Genomic DNA, 18,223 nt, shown 5'->3' with positions numbered 1-18,223 from the left:
CAGCTGAGCAGAAAGCACATGATATGATTTAGGAAATCCCCAGAATGTCACGACTGGGTTTTGTTAATCCCTCATCGCTCTGTCTGCTTCCCACTCCACCTGTTTAATCTGACTCTTTTAAATATTTGTAATAGAAATGGAACTGCAGTCACCAGGAGTTGATTTAAAGGACAAAATCTTTATTAGCAGTTCTAAATTCCACCCCACTAGGTACCCTTAAACATACAGTTATAAATCTGCAACCATTTCTTCGGTAACAAGCACAAATGTCACAAGTTTCTTTTCCCATTTGCTTTACCTATAATTAAACATTAAGGAGATTAAAACCTTGGAACCACAGCCCACAGAAGAGTAAGATCCCAGAGGAAAACCAGCAGAGAAATGGAATGTGGCAGGAAATTTGTGCATGTTAGAAGACCACCAGGCCTTCAGGCTGCAGAGTGTGCTGCCAAGGACACAACATCCCATCACACCATGGTGACAAGTGCAAACCACAAAGCAAGAATGGGCTGCAGTTGCTTTTTGCTGAACAAGGCTGCAATCAGGACATAACCATGGCTGTGTTTTAAAATCAAAATAATTAAAAATTACTGCATTCCAAAGCAAAACATGGATGACCCCAAAGTTAATAAATCGGAGCTGTGGTTTTAGCATGCACGGATTTAGAGAAACAGGTATAGTCACACTAATCATGTTGGTGTTTGACAGCAATGAATCTCATTCAGAAAATATTACTCTCTTTCATGTTGCCAGTGCTATACCTAAGTTTGCATTGCTGCAGACAACTGTAATAACAGAAAGGCTTTACTTAAAACAATATGAAGGATTTAGTTTAAAATCACTGCAAATTTTCTGAACTGCTTTTTAAGGAGGTATGTTTCATCTCAGGTTTTAAAAATATAGTACTGCAAATTCCAACTCATTTATTTAGTAAATCCATCAGTAAATAAATAGGACAAATTTACTGGTTTTCCCACTTTCAAGCAATTTAGAGAATTCCAACCCAAGAATTTTAAGGTTAAAGTCTACTTGAGAAAAAACTACCCCTGAAAAGGTGGAACAATTTACCTAAGTGGCAGCACACTTTAGCATGTGCAAATGAGCTTCCGTGGTGGTTCCATTCTCATGTTACTTCCCACCTTCCTTACCACAGATTCAGGAGGCAAATATGTTAATTTTACTATGATAATTTTAAATCACCACAAGTTTTAGTATTAGATTTATCTAACTGCAGCTATGCAGCCCTGAATGGGTAGAGGAAGACCCCGTGGTGAGGATTAATTTTGCCTTTCCTCGTGTGTATCCCATAGTTCCCTTTGAGTAATTTAAAAGAATAGTACTCATCTCCTGCCTTCCTTCTTTCTTTTTGCAACTACACAGCACCAGAAAACTTTTCGATTATATTTCTAATTTCAGTAGACTAATTTATCCTTTTAGGTTAATGAAGGAAAACCAGCAACACCCCTCCCCCCCAGTAATACTGGAGAAGGAAAACAAATTCTCCCTTGAACTTTCCCACAACCTGAACCAAATCAAGGTGTTCACCCCCACCGCATCTCACCAACTTCTATTAGCACATCTCAGCCTGCCTGGGCACCTGATTTTAAACATAAGAGATGTAACCAAATTACTGAAGTTCTGTTTTCTTTACAGAGTTTCCCAGAAGAGCAAAAATATATTTTAAAGTAAATCTTTAAAATCCAGCAGGCTACTTCCTTTGGGAAATAATTGTATCAACAACAAGCAATAAAAGAGCAGCCTTTACTACTTCAGTAAAAAATTACCCTTTTTTTGTTTGTTTTGTTGTTTCTCAGATGCTTATTTCCTTCTAAAGAAATATTTTCATAAATCTTATCCAGCAGACCATTGTTTTTATCCTGCAGTTAGATAAACTTCTCTTGTGCTGGATAGTGTTGGATGGTGAAATTATGTATGACAGTACTGATACAGCTATTCACTTGCATGTTCCAGCCTGCATCAGTAATGAATATTTCTCAAGCTGCTTTGAACCTTTGGTTATGAAAATAGAATGAAAATGTGATTACTGTCACAGTAACACAGCAAGATTTCTTAATGAGACAATTCTTTATTTTGTCTCAGACAAAATTTTAGAAATAATATAAAAACATGATTAACACAAATTAGGCTTTGCTGTATTACATTATAGATTAATTTTATGCAGATGTGTCCTTTCCCCTCATCATTCACAGGAACTTCCTTCAGATATCATCATCTTGTTATTCTGGGTACAAATTTTGAAGACAACACAACTGAAAAACAGACCAACATGAATGATGCCCTGGTTTGATGACATGGATTTTTCCTCTCTCCATCCCTAATCTTTTATTAAGCATCCCCTCATCCTTTCTACTCTCTCCTCTCTCCAGAAAAATATGCAGATGTCCTCATAGTACCACAAGCAGAAACCAGCCCCAACTGAACCACAGGAGCTGAACAAAATGACGTTTTGGCAAACCCAGAGTAAGATTTAATTGATATATTTAATTTATTGAGCTAATAAATTGCAAAATAGGACATATTTCTTGTTCAGAAAGGCTTGACTCAGATTGCGATAAGAAACATGGTACAGGTTGTTGGGGTCCCTCCCCTGCCGTGTAGCCCTGGGAGAGGGGCCCTGAGGGCACAGACACGGGGCTTCCCTGCCCCTGCTCAGCCTCGTTCCCATGGGTTGGTTTGTGTTCCCTGCGCGGGCAGAAGGACCCTTGGGCCCGTGACTGGAACAGTTCCTGAGCAGAGCCCCGGCCATGCGGCTGGAGAAATAAACATCTCTGAAACAGCTAGCAAGAATCCGTCTGCCCATATATATTTCCTTTCCACGGGACTCCTGGTTTGATATATGCGTGTTGCAGTATCCCCACTGCAACAAATGGTGGAGAATGCGGGCAGAACGATCCCCGATCCCTAAGCGACTGATTTGTGTGAGTAAACTCTGGAAGCTTTGGATTCCTCTTCTTGGTTTTGCTTTGCTATTCCATATCTAAACTATGGAGGAACCGTGGGAAGACTCTTGGCTCTCAGAGCCGCATATGGACATTTATCTTAAACTTAAAATGATTCTTGAACAACGATTTGTAAATTTTAGCTTGATTCAAGCTCAAAAGAACTGAAACACTTCCTGGCATGGTTTTTTAAGAACTTTTTCTATGTTTCTTGGGATTTAATTCTTACCAAGGGCTTTTGGAAAACCGTTTGGACACAGTTAATACTGGAGTCAAAATATATGCCGATGGAAGAATATTTTCGTGAATATTATTTAGTTACCGAGACTGTTGAGCAATGTCAGCTGTGTCCTGGCGAAGGGAAGCCTGGCGCAGGGACCGTGCGGCCCAGGCCACGTGCACCGAGCGCTCTGCGAGCAGCAGCGAGGCAGTTCCCGCGCGCGGGCGGAGCCACGCGAGCCGCAGTGTCGGTGGCGGAGCGAGGAGCGGCGGGAGCGGCGGGACCCGGCGGTGCCCGCACGGCGCAGCACAGCGTGTGGTGGAGCGAGCCCCGGAACGCCCGACCAAGAGGGGCGGCGCGCGGGCGGCGGCTGGCAGCGATGGCGGTGGAGCAGAGCCGCGCCCAGCCGAGACGCGCGCTGGAGCCGGGCGCGGGGGAGTCGTCGCTCGGGGGCCCGGCCGAGATGTGGGTGCAGCGCCTGGCATCGGCAGCGAAGCTGCGACCAGAGGAGGCGACGCACGGAGAACTGAGCGGTGCGGCCCAGCCCGGCCCGCGCAGCCTCGAACGCGACCCCCGGGAAGAGCGCGCAGGCACCAGCAGCCCCGACAATTCCAACACGGGAGCGACCGAAGGAGAGAGCAAAGACGCAGCGAGACAGAAAACAGCAGCCACTCGGAAAAAGGAAAAGATCATAGTAACTAAGACCTTAGGGATAGTAAAATGGTATAATGTTAAGCAAAATTATGGTTTTATAACAAGGTGTGACAACCAGCAAGACATATTCGTGCATAGAACTGCTATTAAAAAGAATAACCCTGAAAAATGGATCCCAAGCTTGGGAGATGGAGAGGTGGTGGAATTTAATATTGTTCTAGGGAGAAAAGGGTTACAAGCATCACAGGTCACTGGGCCTGATGGTGTTCCTGTATAAGGCAGTATATATGCAAAAAATCGTAGTCATGTTAGACAATATCTCCATTGTAAGTCCCCCCTACAGTCTCCCTTTCCTAATCCCACCTTTCCCTTTTACCCTATGTCCTATTACCCCCAGTGTATTCCTAATCCGTTTTTTCACCCATGGTTTCCCTCACAAAACCATGCTTTTGCCAATTGTTTCCCCAAAAATCCCTTTCCAATGCCGAGTGGGGGATGAAAAGGGGGAGGGAAGAAGTTAAACCCTCTCCTGCCTCAGTTTCCCCACAAAGCATGCTCAGAGAGTTCTGTCTCCCTTCTGTCAGCCCTAAGATGTTCCACAGAATCTGTCTGGACATTTAAAGACTCAGGAGGGTGGCTTGTTTTGTCTTGAAACTGTTCTTGTTATGTTTATCCAGTTGTTTTCATTCTCCTTTTATTAAAAAAAAACAGGTGAGATGTTGGGGTCCCTCCCCTGCCGTGTAGCCCTGGCAGAGGGGCCCTGAGGGCACAGACACGGGGTTTCCCTGCCCCTGCTCAGCCTCGTTCCCATGGGTTGGTTTGTGTTCCCTGCGCGGGCAGAAGGACCCTTGGGCCCGTGACTGGAACAGTTCCTGGGCAGAGCTCCGGCCATGCGGCTGGAGAAATAAACATCTCTGAAACAGCTAGCAAGAATCTGTCTGTCCATATATATTTCCTTTCCACGGGACTCCTGGTTTGATATATGCGTGTTGCAGTATCCCCACTGCAACAACAGGTGAGGTCTGAGGGGCATCACTAGAAATCTGTGTGGAGCTGACTGCGTCCACCTCTCTTGTTCAGAATATTGGGCACAGGAAAAGATATATTAGTGAAATATGGGGCCACAGCTTTGTGTATTTATGAATACACATAACATAGGCTGTTCACTTAAACAGCCTATGTTATGGAAAATCCTCTAAAATACAATTTATGGTCAAATATGTGTATGTTTCTTACTGTGTTAATCAGTGCAGTTTTTTTCCTTCAATTTCAAACAATCCATTTTAATTTAATTGGGTTTTTTTTATTTTTCCTTCAATTTTTCAAGAAGAGACAAAAATAATCCTATGCATTTTACGTTACTTTATAATCCAATAAGTGCAAAAGGCCTTAGAAGAGATAAAGGAGGTAAAATAAAAAGTTTCAGCATAGCCAATCACATTTCCTCACTGAGATTTTCTAGAAGGGCCAAGTCAGCACCAGAAAAAATATATATGGGCTTGGAAAAGTATGCAGGTTGTATTTTAGTTATGCAATTTGTATCCACACGATATTTATAAGGAAAATCCCCTTACTCAGACAAGTAATGAACCAAGAGATGACCAAAGGCCAGGTTTCCCAAGCTCCCAGGGTTGAGAAGAGCTGCTGGTGCAGAAGGACCAAAGACTTGAAGCCTCTTATGTCTCACAAGAGTTTGCACTGTTCAATAACAACAACTTTTCACTTCCATTTCACAGTTATCCAGATGAAGTTGCTGAGTCCCACCTTAGTCACTGGGACAGGACTGACTTGCCAACCACCTCAGCTGAGTTTCACGGAAGGACTGGCAGATCCAACTCCTCGGCTCAAGGCCCAAAGAGATTGTTTGAGTTCTGATTAATTTTTGTGTGTACAGCTGTTTTTCAGGCTAAGACAGTACCTGTCACTTCACTTTTAAAATTCTGCAACATCCCTTTCTGTTGCTTCCAATAAGTAAGTCAGAGAAGCAATAAATTCCTTTGTCACAGCTTTGTGCTGTTTGCTTGGCAGGGAAGGTGGGGAGATGGAGGAGCAGGTGGGCCATGACAAGGACATGAGCAGAGCAGCACAGCCATGCCAGCTCAAGTACAGAGCTCACGTTACTCAGCCTGGTCTTGGGACTGATTATGATGTGTTTGAAACACTGCCTAAAATGATTCCTTTTCCAAATGTGAAGACATTGGGTTTGGTTTGTTTCCAGCACTCCCACACTCTTTGTTTTCCTTTCATCAATTTGCTAAACTTGGATTCTATTCTCTTCCTTAATTTGCAATTATGTGCATTTCCTGTAACTTGTGGCTTTTCTTTAGTTCCATGAACCATTGGGCCCCATTTCAATTAGCACTAAGAGAGAACTCCACTGGGTTATCTGCCCGAGCTGCAATAAGAAGTTGGCTTGAATTGTTGTTATTTACATTCCTCCTTAGAAAATTTACCAAAAAAAAAATTCACTTGAAATTAAAGTAAAATGATTTTCTAAAACTATGTCAAATTCCTCATAGGATAGGTAAAAGATGGACACACAAGGCTCCTCTATTTAAAGATATATATATAGATGCATAGATATATAACAAGAAATAGAGAGAGAAACAAAGAATAAAAAATTCCTTCCATTAGCTTCTCAGAAATCAAATCAGAGAGTGTTGATTCACACAGTTTCCAGATGATGAGTGCATCATGACTATGTGGTCACTTGCTGGTATTTTTTTCTCTGTAATAATAATGAGAAGAAGCATTATCACCCCTTGTATTCAATCAGACCACTTGAATTACAGCCCCAGATTACAGCCAGTAACTGCTGGTGAATGGGGTTATATGGATGCCATCAGTACAGGTATCAGGATAAATCACTGTGACCTTCACCTCTCTGCCTCCAAGTAATACCAGCACACTTTAAGGCAGATGCTACAGTGGTAGAAGTTCTGTTTACTACATGGCATTGCAAGACTGACAGAAACACCAAACCCTAAACTAGCGGCAAAGGAGCAGTAAACAAATCCATGGCATCCTGCAAATTCACCTAATTAAGAGAATTTCTCATAATTTTTTAGCCCTTGTATCCGCTGTTTTCACCCACCTATGGTCTCATTTTAAACATAAACTGTAAGATATGTAACAACATATGGTTTTGTGATGTGTACAGACTGTGGCTAGAATAGCAAGGTCATAACTGGCCTGCAGGTACCCCTGCAATACCAACATTAATAAAATCTAGGCAAGAAAAAAACAACCTAACCAATTACGGGAACAAGCTCATCAAAGGAAGAAGGATTTTACAGGAGAGAAAGGCTGCTGTTACAGCTGGTGTCAGCAATATTAGGAAACTGAGGGACCAAATGTTAGCTGGGACATTCCAAATGAATCCTGAACTATAAACCAAATGGTAATAAACAAAGCTATTTGTCAGCTGACCCCCCCTGGATGTTGTTAACAGGCACACAGCATGCCCATAGCCTATGGCAACCTGCAGGCTCCCAGTGATAAAATCGTGACAGCTAACAGATGAATCCTTTCTGAATTCTATTAAATAAATTAATAATCTTAGCAACATCATTACAGCAAAACATCCATCTTCTGCAACAGCTGTTCCTCCATTGCTTGTTGCATTTATTTTCTGTCTTCTCGCCATGCCTTATGCAATACAACTTAACTCAGAGATTGAACTTTAGCACCTCGATAGCAAACCTATAAAAGCAGATTATTTGCATTTTTTATGCAGTTTGTGCAAAACAAGAGCTTTTGCCTGAACAGAAAAATATGCCTAACTACTCTGTCTCTAAAGTAAACAACAATAAACTTTTGTACTTTCTGACAAGAAACAAATGCAAACCTTACAAAATAGACAACTATGATTCATATAAGGCCTTCTCTGAATCTTTCAATTCATCAACAAAGATATTAAATTAAATCTAATATGCTCTTGTTCTGTCTTTAGCTGACTATGTAATGCTAAACAAAACTTGGTGGAAATTAAAGTATGCCATCAAATTGCTTCTGAATTTGTTCCAGCGTTACAATCTGCACCCCTGTAACCTGAAAAGAAAAATGCTCCTGGTATTCTTCCAGAACAAAACAGCCAGGATAAGCAAAAACAGGTAGCTTAGGAAACAGAAATGACAAACAGGAAAAATTTCCCACTTCACATTGAGCCCAGTGCTGACTTCTCCAAGTCTCCACCTCCATTTGAACTCTCAGATCAGGATGTTGTAACTGACTGTGGTACATAAGCACTTGTGTCTAGCTCTGGGCCTGGACAGTTTTGTTTTGCTTTACCCACTACATGCTCTTTCTAAAACTGCACCGAGAATTTCATTAAACCCTTACAATTTTATATCTCAGATGAAACTATAGTTCAGAGAAACCTGGAATCATTAAAATCGCATTTTACTTTCTGGTGACACCTCCCATGCTACGTGCAACCAAAGTAACACTTTGCAGAAGTTTCCCAAAGGAACAGAAATGCACAGACCACAGGGGTTTCTCTTCTGAGACTACTGGTACAGACACGTATTTGCCATTAAATAAACATGCTCAGCATCAGACACAGCCTCCTCTATCTCATCTCCTGCCTGAGAAATTATGCTTTTCTCAAGTGTATTTAATCTTGTAAATCAAAGAAGAGAGACCTGTGAGAACATTTGCTCTGGCAGTCTTTCTATGCTGCGATTTCCAATCGCCATAGCAACAATTTTTGTAAATTGTTTTTTAAATCCTGGTTTTTGTAGAATGGCGTAAATTGTGGCATCTCTTCATGCTTGTTCTGTCAAAAATTCTTGTGTAGTTTACATTTCCACTTACATTACAAACATCAATTGGATATCTCATTCTAACGAAGAGGAGAATTTGCCTCAAATTTTTGTAGCAGATTTCATGTTATTCTCCCTCCCCCTGAACTGGTCTTGGAATGTACTTCAGAACCTACTTTTGTCAGACTTCACACTTTTTTAAGACTAAGAAATGTGATGTACCCTGCACATACATGGCAGTATTTCCATAGGGGTCAAGATTTACAGAAAGTGATACATTTAGCAGATTTTTGACATATTTACAATTAACTTCTTTAAACTTTTCCTTCTCTACTGCAACATTCCTGTCCCCTCAGCAGTTAAATTACCTATAAAGTACAATATTCTGTATTGTAGAGATCATCTCAGCAGTACAATTGCAGCAGCACTAATGGTAGAAGCATCCTGGAGCTTTGGAGACGCTTCAGCAGCTGCATCAAATGAGGAACATAAATAGACAAAACTTGTGTTCTGGATCTGGTTCTGCTACTGACTCACTGTCTCAGATTAAATTCAGCTCCTCTTCTTAGGCCACAGGTATAAACTGCAGACAACAGTATTTGCTTACCAACCAGAGAACACATTAACAATTTTGCCAGAAAAAGTACTGGGCGTGAATTTTGCAGTAAGACTGATTTAAGTTCAGATGACAGAAGTAACCCTTTACGAGTCCTTGAAAAATCACGCAATGCAATTGCTATATTATTTTAGTTACATTTACACTGTCTTGTCCAGGTATCCCACACAGAAGGAAAGAATGTAGAAATATTTTTTTGGAAAATGGAATTTTGTATAGGAAGACACTTTTACAAAGCTTACAATCCCCAAAGTCAAGACCAGGTAGGGTTAGTAGGTTGCCTGTGCATTTCTCTTTTCAGTGATGGACACTGTTCAGGTTCTTCTACTGCACTACGAGGATGTTACACACAGCAAGTGGCAAACATTTATCTCTGAGCATCCCACAACATCCTCATGTGTCCCCCTTAAGCTGTTCCACATGGTGGAAAGGATGCCATGCACCACAGTGCCTGAGCAGGAGCACTGAGGGAAGAAGGTCTCCCTAACAGCTGGGAAGAGCATCCAGATCCTGCTTTGAGAACATTTGTGTGTTTGATTTAAAGATGATTCAAAGTAAACTACATAATTTATGTAAAATATATTTTTAAAAATGTATAGGAGGCCTTTATCATGAGGAAAAGCAGTTTCTCTTCCTCCTCCAGTTCCATGTAAGAGCAAGGAGAAAGCCCTGCACAGGCTCCTTCAAGAGGCAGAGAGGTTTCAGTGGCCCTTAGTTCCCTGTCTGCTCTGTGTTCGTGTCCCTGTCACTGCACTGAGATGCAAGTGCACAACACAGACACATCAGGGACCTGGGCAGGAGCTGATGCAGATCAAAGGTGACAGGGAGATGCCTGAGTGACCAGTATTGACAGAACTTCTCAAATCCCCACAACATTTAAAAGCAGTGTTCAACTTCCAGCTTGATTCCTCCAAGTCCTTCCCATGATGGGTTTAGGAAGGCAAACTGCTCAACGCAGGGTCGTGCAACCAGCTGGAGAAACCAGGGACTGAGCAAGGAGACATCTGTACACAAGTCCTTCTTGGACCACGGCCAGAGCATTTTACAGTGCAAGATAAAATTTAATTAAGCTTCATAGGTTAAAAACATTTCCTCTCTATTGTTGTCTGTCATAATGGTTTAGAAATGCATAATCAAGTCTTTTTCTCTCTCATCCACACATTTGTTATTAGATTATTGCCCTTGAGAGCTCAGCTGCAGACACTAATTCCTTTTGTACTTTTTAAGTGACTATGAAACATTTATACTGAGGAAGAAACAGACACGTGGCACAAAATGTGTGGCACCAGAAAATCACACAAAATATGCAAAAAGATCTGCGAAAAAGAAGATACCTTGCATAACTGTGAGGATAAAATGGAGACATTTATTTTTTCCCTGTAAAGAAACACCATCCCTTACAAAGAATTATCAGCTTTATATGAGCTCAGTCAATCATGGGAGTAATCCCTCTGGGAGAGGCAGGATATTCTGACTATCAGAACCTATACCTATTCTTGATTTGAGAATATAGATATTGAAAATTTGGTTTCAAAGTGGAAAAGCTGGAAGGATGTCTCCGAAGCAGCCTTGGAATATGGAGAGAAACAGGCTGGTCCTGCTCTAAACCATTTGATAGGGTTCTACAGGAATCAGAAGCCTCAGATGCTGCAGAGCCACTGAATTGCACCTCAGCCACAGAACAGCTCCTTAGAACCTGGGGAAACAGTTCTGTGATTTTAACTCTGCTAATTAATGAAGATAACAGGTCAAGGTAACAGCCCTGTGTGCGGAACAAAATACTTGCATTTATCCTAAACATCTCTTTACATCAGTGTGGCCACTCATATCTTGCAAGGGCCATCATGGTCACCCTCCAAACACATCTGGTAGCATTAGAAATGACAGGTCAAAGAGCGTGAACTGCAAGCATTGTCCTCCAAACACACATGAATGCCCCTCCTAAAGAACCAACACAGCTCTTTATTTGGGGGCAGAGGAGGGCCACCTTCACCTGCTTGAGACTTTAAAGGCATCACTGGTTACACGGGTTTGTTGAGTCGTGACTCTAGGAAGGAACAAAACAAAGATGAATCAAGAGAACCTTAACTAACCTGGCAGCTTTTAATTCATTTCAGTCCATTCCTCTGCTCCCTACTGGAAAGTCTGGGCTGCATGTGGAGCAGAGAGCAGAAGCCAGCCTTATTCATCTCCAGCTCCAGGAACAGAAGTTAAGGAATGGCGCACCCCAGTTGTCTTGCCCTCCACTTTCGAGTTTGCTCTCACCTGGCACGTAGCCGCTCAAAAGGAAGTTTCTGAGACCCTCCCCCCATTATTACTGTAACAGGCTACAAAGTTTCCTGAAGTCCTTTCAATTCGCTGGTCTTTGGGCCCAGCCTCTCATCCTGAAGAGATGAAAGTAGAAGAGTAAACCATTCAGCTCAGAAAGTGAGGCCTAAGTGGCCTAAACAGCAGGAGTTAATTAAATTCAAGATACATCCAGCCCAATTTGAAGTTCTATTCTGGCTGACCTGTCCTGGTGATTAGGTCATGCCATATAAGAGTCAGCCATTTATACTGGAACAGGAAGCAGAAAAGAAACCTGACAGCAGTCTAATGTGGCATCCAAAGCTCTTAGTCAAGAGAGACTTTAATTCCTATGGTACAGTGTTAAAGTGAAAGAGGTTGGGGGCGGGCGATCAGTGGTTGCTGCCTTATTTGTACCAGCGGGGCTCACCTACCAAACGTACATGTGATGGTATTTAGGAACAGGATTACTCTTCACTGCTGCATGAAAAGAAGTTATTCAACTCAATTTCCCACATCACACAAGAAGTGCCCCCAGCTGCCCCATTGCACTGGGTTCCAGCTTGGTCTGAGGGGGTGTTAGTCAGGCACAAGAGAGGGAAAACCCAGACTGAACTGCCCTGGAGTGGCCACTAGCCCAGAGCAGCCTTAACATTTGGTTCCATCTCTCCACATGCTCCACGATGGCAGTGTCATCTCTGAGCATTAGACCGTTCATAAACTTCATCGTTCCTCATCACTGGTGATTTTGGGGCTCTTGTGGATCCACAAGGGCCTTGTAGTATCCTCTGCCCCGTATCCATGTCACCACATGCAACAACACTGAGGTGGGCTGACGAGAGCTTGCCCACTTTCAGACAAATGTGCCCAGAGGCAACCTCTGAAGCAATGGTTTGTTTGCTCTGGAGCAGTGAAGACGCTGATAAGGACACAGAGTAGACAATTTGCAACTTTGGCTTTAAGTCTAACTTCAAAACAATCCCTGCACCATGAGTTACATGCAGCCCACGCTCCCACAACTTGATTCTTTCCGCATCAGCTACATTTAAGATGGTAGTGAAAACTCTTAGGCAATGTTTTGAATTTTGAAAATTTAAATCTGATTTACAGTTGGTTGAAATTTCCGTAACTGCAAAAAAATAAAATCCATATTACCTGATACAACATCATAATTTTGAGGAAAAGTTTAAATTGCAGACCTTAATGTCCCTAAAACTAAGAAAACACAAATGTTGTTTTCTTGCTATTCAGAAATCAACTCAAAACATTCAACTATGAATTCTTTAACAGTAGAGGGTACAACAGCAGAGGTGTTCAGGTGTCCTTCCTGAAAGCCCTTGACAATTTGCTTCCTGGCTCTACAGCTTTTCCAGTGCTTCCAAGGACAAACAGGTATAATCTAATTCCTAGTGGGAGCAGCTGTTTGTTAGAAGAGCATGGCCTGCAGTGTCCATTTGTGTTATTTCCCATGTAAAAATCAGGTTTCTCAAAAATTTAGTATCCATCACTCCAAATTACAGCACACAGCTGCACTAAGGTTTTCTCTTGTGTTGCAATAAGATGATCTAGGAAATAAAGGAGAAAGACTAAGTCACTGCTTATGCTTATTTGGAAATAAATGATGCTTCCTACTTTTGTTGAACAGATTGAAGTGTTCTGTATACTGTATTTGACTCCCTAGGATCAGTTCAATTTTGTCTCACCTTAATGCAGAGTGAGGATATTTTGGACTGGGTGACACATGTTTTTCCTGTATCTCCAGGGCTCCATAAGGAGCCAAGTGCCTCTCAACCATTGCAAGAAGTTCAGTGTTACTAATTCTGGCAATGCCCAGTTTTGCAACAATCCTGTGACCCAATTTTTTCCTCACAGCTCTCCAATAAAGGAGTCAGTTTCTTGTACTTTTGACTGAAATGGTGAGAAATCGTAGAGCCTTTGACTATGAAAAGTTGTCATGCTTTCTCCAAGGACTTAAACTACTACATTCTTCTGACCAGTAAGATTGGAAAGAAAAGTGGAATCTATATATGAACAATATATATTTGTTTCATATAAGAAACAAAAATATTATCAGTCCTTATGATAAAGCATACAAAATAATAATTATATACTTATGTGATTTTCATTCACCAAAAAATGGCCCTGAACTGTCAACAAATAATAAGACAGGTTGTTTTAAAGATGTCTAAGAATTTTACAGTAATTATGAAAAAATCTCTCAGGAGAAGACCTCATAACTTCTTTCCAGCTTTATTGGACAGATTGCCAATTCATAGAAGCTAGTTTCAGCCAAAGTACAGAGACTTCTTTCTCTTGGAAAATATTGAAGGGACACATTTTACTGAATTAATCAGAGCGTTGAATCAAAGATATGTTTTCTTTCTTTTCTGATTCTTTGCTCTTTTATCCATTATCCCCTAACTTTAATCCACAATTACAAAAAAAAAGACAGTATCTTTTTCATTGATGGACCACAATGTAGTAATCAAACAGGTTTTAAGGTAAAATTCACACTTTTCAGTAAGTCTTGTATATGTTATGTGTTAACTCATGACTGCTGATGAATAGTTGTGTGATTTGATCAGACTTGTACAGCATTCTGCTTTTTTTCACTCAAATGAAAAAGTAATAAATGCCAGAAGTGTGATATACAATCTATCCTTCAGGCAATTCCAGCAGTTCAATCGTGTAATTACACAAAGCAATTCTCATCTTTCCAGCTCGAGTCAGTAACAAACCGTGGAAGAAAGTCCTGGAAACACAAAGGCATCAAGGTGGCCACGGTGTCCTTGACCCTCTGCACAGAGCGGAACACAGGTGTGCCCACACCCGTCCACAGAAATCTCCAAACCATTTGAAATGATTGAGGCCCCAAAAAATCAACCTTCAGAGGCATGACTGATGATATGAAGAGTGATGTACACCTGCACCATCCTGGTGCTTTCCAGCATGCCTGGCTGCATGGGAACAGCCTCAAGCCAAAAACTTGCCAAATTTACAGTAAAACTCCCTGGAATGAGTATGGTAGGACAAGGGCTGGACTTCTTGCTCACATGTAAATAGATGTAGCTAAATGCTCAATATTAAAATTTTGTTTTACTAAAATAAAACCTGAGTATTATCTAGGAAATAAATGAAATCAATTAAGACACAGAAAAAAATGGATGCATGAAATAACATGCATGAAACCTTTCCTGACATGAAAAATGGGTTGTGTTTAACTCTAGCATAAAAGGAATACATAGAAATCAAACTGCATAGGGTTTAATCTGCTTCTGCAGCCTTGGAAAATGGTACAGTCTCTGCTAAGACTGAGTTGCAATCAGATCTTTTTCAGTTCCATTTGCTTCACAGATCATGTACAAGTTGCCCTATAACACAAAGCCTGTAGCGGGTAATCTATTGTTCGTGCCAGAGATAAAATAATTGAAAACAAAGCATGATGCTGACTGTGCCTATTAGAATGTCTCCTTTAAAATATTACTTTATAGTATCAGATCCCTTTTCACACCCAATAATATATAATAAATTACTTTAATCATGGCTGCATTAACAACATGCCTAGGGCAGATAGGTAGATACACAAATCTAATGGCCTAATTCATGTGGCAACTGATTGCAGGGAAGAAGGGGAATTTCATCAGCTCAGATTCTAATCAAAGAAAAGGTCAAGTTTCCTGTAGCTGTAAGTCAATTGTAGAAATGATTAAAAGTGCATCCACCTGCCTGGTAGGCGCTCCTGCTCAGGCACCACAGCCCTCCCCTCAGCCTGGCTCCTCTCCTTGCCCTCAGAGGGAATCAGGTGTCTGCCAGCAATTAGCCTTAATGAGCCAGTAGCACTTTCCTGAGAGAGATGTTGAGAAGCCTAATTGCAGAAAGCAAGAGTGGAGTCACTGCCTGCCTCCGACAGAGCTGTAACTCCTGCTCTGCCAGGGAGCCTGCAAAGCTCATCCCCAGCACAGGGATACCTCTGGACAGGAAAAGCTAGGGAAGGATTTTGCAGCCTTCCTGGAAACTCCAAGGTGGAGCACTTGAAAATGGTACAGATCCCCAGCACAGGCAGCTTTGTTCAGATTTGGGGCACTGATGTCTGCTCCCAGTTTTGAGAGGCTTGCTCTCCAACTGAAGCATTAATGTTTGCTGGGAAACCAACACGTTGTATTTGACTTTTGTAGATAGGTTGTGATGTAGGTACATTAATTACACTGTAGTTAATCTGATTACAATATGATTCTAATTTTGATGTCTGTAATTACTACCACTTCATATAGCTAAAAAGTTAATTTAATGCCTGAATTACTTTTAATTACCTCTTAAGTTCCTTACTTTCATATTTACTACATGCACTTACTGCAAAACCCCACTATCAGAAGATTAACTTAATTACCTTATTTCAAGTGAACTTCTATTCCTGGGCAATTCCTAGTGATCTGTGTGCTCACATCTTTAATTAGTCTCTAGCACATTATGCACGTCTCTGTTAAGAGTGCACCCCTTTAATTGCTATCTTTTATCTGGTAATTGCAACCCATTTTCAAACTTCCTGGAGTTACATGTGTGGCAGGGATAACGGGGTTCCATTTTATACATAGTTCATCATATGACAAAGCCTGACTGAAAACCATCAGTAAAGCAGCACAAAGATTTTACCAAGCTCACATTTCCTGAGCTCTGCAAAGAGCATAGTCGAGAAATAAATCTCATACACACAGTTCCACCACCAGGTGTTTCGTGATGCTGTGCAGTTTTCTCACACGTTTATAAACTCCAGTAAAGTTCATTGGTCTTCGTTTTAGGAGCTTTTGTATCACACGATCACTCCAGTAAATTAAATGCAAAGATTTGTCCCAATCTCAGGGTCAAAATCCACGTCTAACACATTTCACTGGAGTGGACCTGATTACACCCACCCAGAGATGGCTTCTTTTCAAAATCAGCAGTGTCACCAATGAGCATTAAAGAAAGGTCCTTGCCAGGCCCCCAGAGCAACAGAGTTCTCTTCCATTGCTGCAATGGCAGCAACACCAACAAGTATCCTTGCAAATCTGCATGATGATAACGATGTTAGCCAGGCATCAGAAATTTTGAGCAAGTAACAGAATAATTGGATTTGAAATTCACTGCTATCTCTCTGATTAGGGAAAGGGTTTGTTATAATAATTTTTGACTGGACACAAAGTAATTTTGAGAAATTAATGCACTACAGGTTAAAATGCTGTAAGCACTTTTGAATAAGAAGAATTAGCTCCTGTTTAGTTCAGTAAAGTACTTTTCATTCATGGGATTTGGATTTACCTTGCTTTTTCTGAAAGCAGGACACGAGAACAAAAGGCTAAAACATTGTAAAATAGTCCAGGTCCTTTCATAGTGAAGGATAGTGGGTGCTATGAATTTTTTTATCTATGCCATAGTATGCTCCTGTTACATATGAGGTTCTAGAAACAAACATAAGACACAAAAATATTTTCCATTAAGTGATTAAGAGAAGTAGGAAATCACATAAACAGCTCAGTTTTGTTCTAGTAGAATTTTTGAGATGGATATGGTTTTTTAAAAAATGCTTAAAAGCTGAATCAATTCATTTAATCTCATCAGTTAACTGCTGGAAAAGCTGTGATGGGCTGCATCAGGCACTCCATGTGCACATGTAGGGGAGCAGCTCCTGCTCCCAGGACAGCAGTGAGGTGTTCTGTGCCAGCTGTTCCACTGGCAAATGGCCAGTTAAGCACCAGTTTAGAAATGAGGTTTCCTCATAACTGCTACTACTAAGTGAACCTGATAACGTGCCACAGAAAGAGAGATTCAAATGTTACAAACCACTACAAACCCAAAACTGGCTTCTTTACACAGAGAATAGCCTCAATTCTGAATGAGGTCAACAGGAACAGCAAGTGCTTCTCCCTTCAGAAAACCTGCTTAAACTTGTGGGACAGCAATATGCAGATAACATTAATGCTTAAAGCACGGAAAATCTCAGAAAAGTGCCATTCTCAGTTCATTTGTTTCCTTCTCTGTGTGGTGACCAGCATAATAAGAGCATAGCGATGAAACGTGTTTGATGACAAACTCTGCTCAGCTATTCAAATCCCTTGCATACAACATTCCTGATAAGTTAAGGATCTAAAATTGCTTAACCAGTGTTAATGTGCAAGTTAATTGAAGGTCCTATATGAATCCATATACACTACTGAAGATTGATTAAAATAGCTTTATGAAAGGTACTCTAAGCCAAAGCTCTTTTATGCTCTCGATTAGTTTCTTGATGAGATTCCAGAGAGAAGAGAAAGAAATTAAGTGAAGGGGCAAAATGGCATTGAAAAGAAAAATCCAGTGCTGCAATTTAAGCTCAAATGCTCTTCTCCACAGCACACTCTGGCTCTTTCTCCATGTGTATCTGTGTGTACACATCACATCTAGAGACAAAGCCCTTGTGGCTCCTCACACATCCTCCACAATTCACTCTTCTCACATTTCATTCTTCAGATACAAAGCAAGTGAAGAAGGATGATGCTACAGAACACCAAATGCTATAAAGTTCTGTTCTGGTGATTTTTTGATATTTTGATACATTTTTAAACTGTTCATATCGAGACAGATTTATTTAGTGCTACTGATCTACTGCACGTGAACAATACATTTTTAACATGCTAGATATGTTCTGTGATACCAGAAATGTGGATTTTTTTAATAGGATTTCCTGTTGTTTGTTCTATTTAAACAGTGC

General features: G+C 41.0%; 1 protein-coding gene across 1 annotated transcript in view; it reads right to left on the bottom strand.

The window, feature by feature from the left end:
* Positions 1 to 18,223, bottom strand: part of DPP10 (dipeptidyl peptidase like 10) — a 453,359-nt gene that overhangs the window by 312,137 nt on the left and 122,999 nt on the right. The gene's annotated exons all lie outside the window — the stretch shown is intronic.

The sequence above is a fragment of the Corvus cornix genome, chromosome 7 (genome assembly GCF_000738735.6).
Source record: "Corvus cornix cornix isolate S_Up_H32 chromosome 7, ASM73873v5, whole genome shotgun sequence".
NCBI classification, from domain to species: domain Eukaryota; kingdom Metazoa; phylum Chordata; class Aves; order Passeriformes; family Corvidae; genus Corvus; species Corvus cornix.
This window is presented reverse-complemented; position numbering and strand designations above follow the sequence as displayed.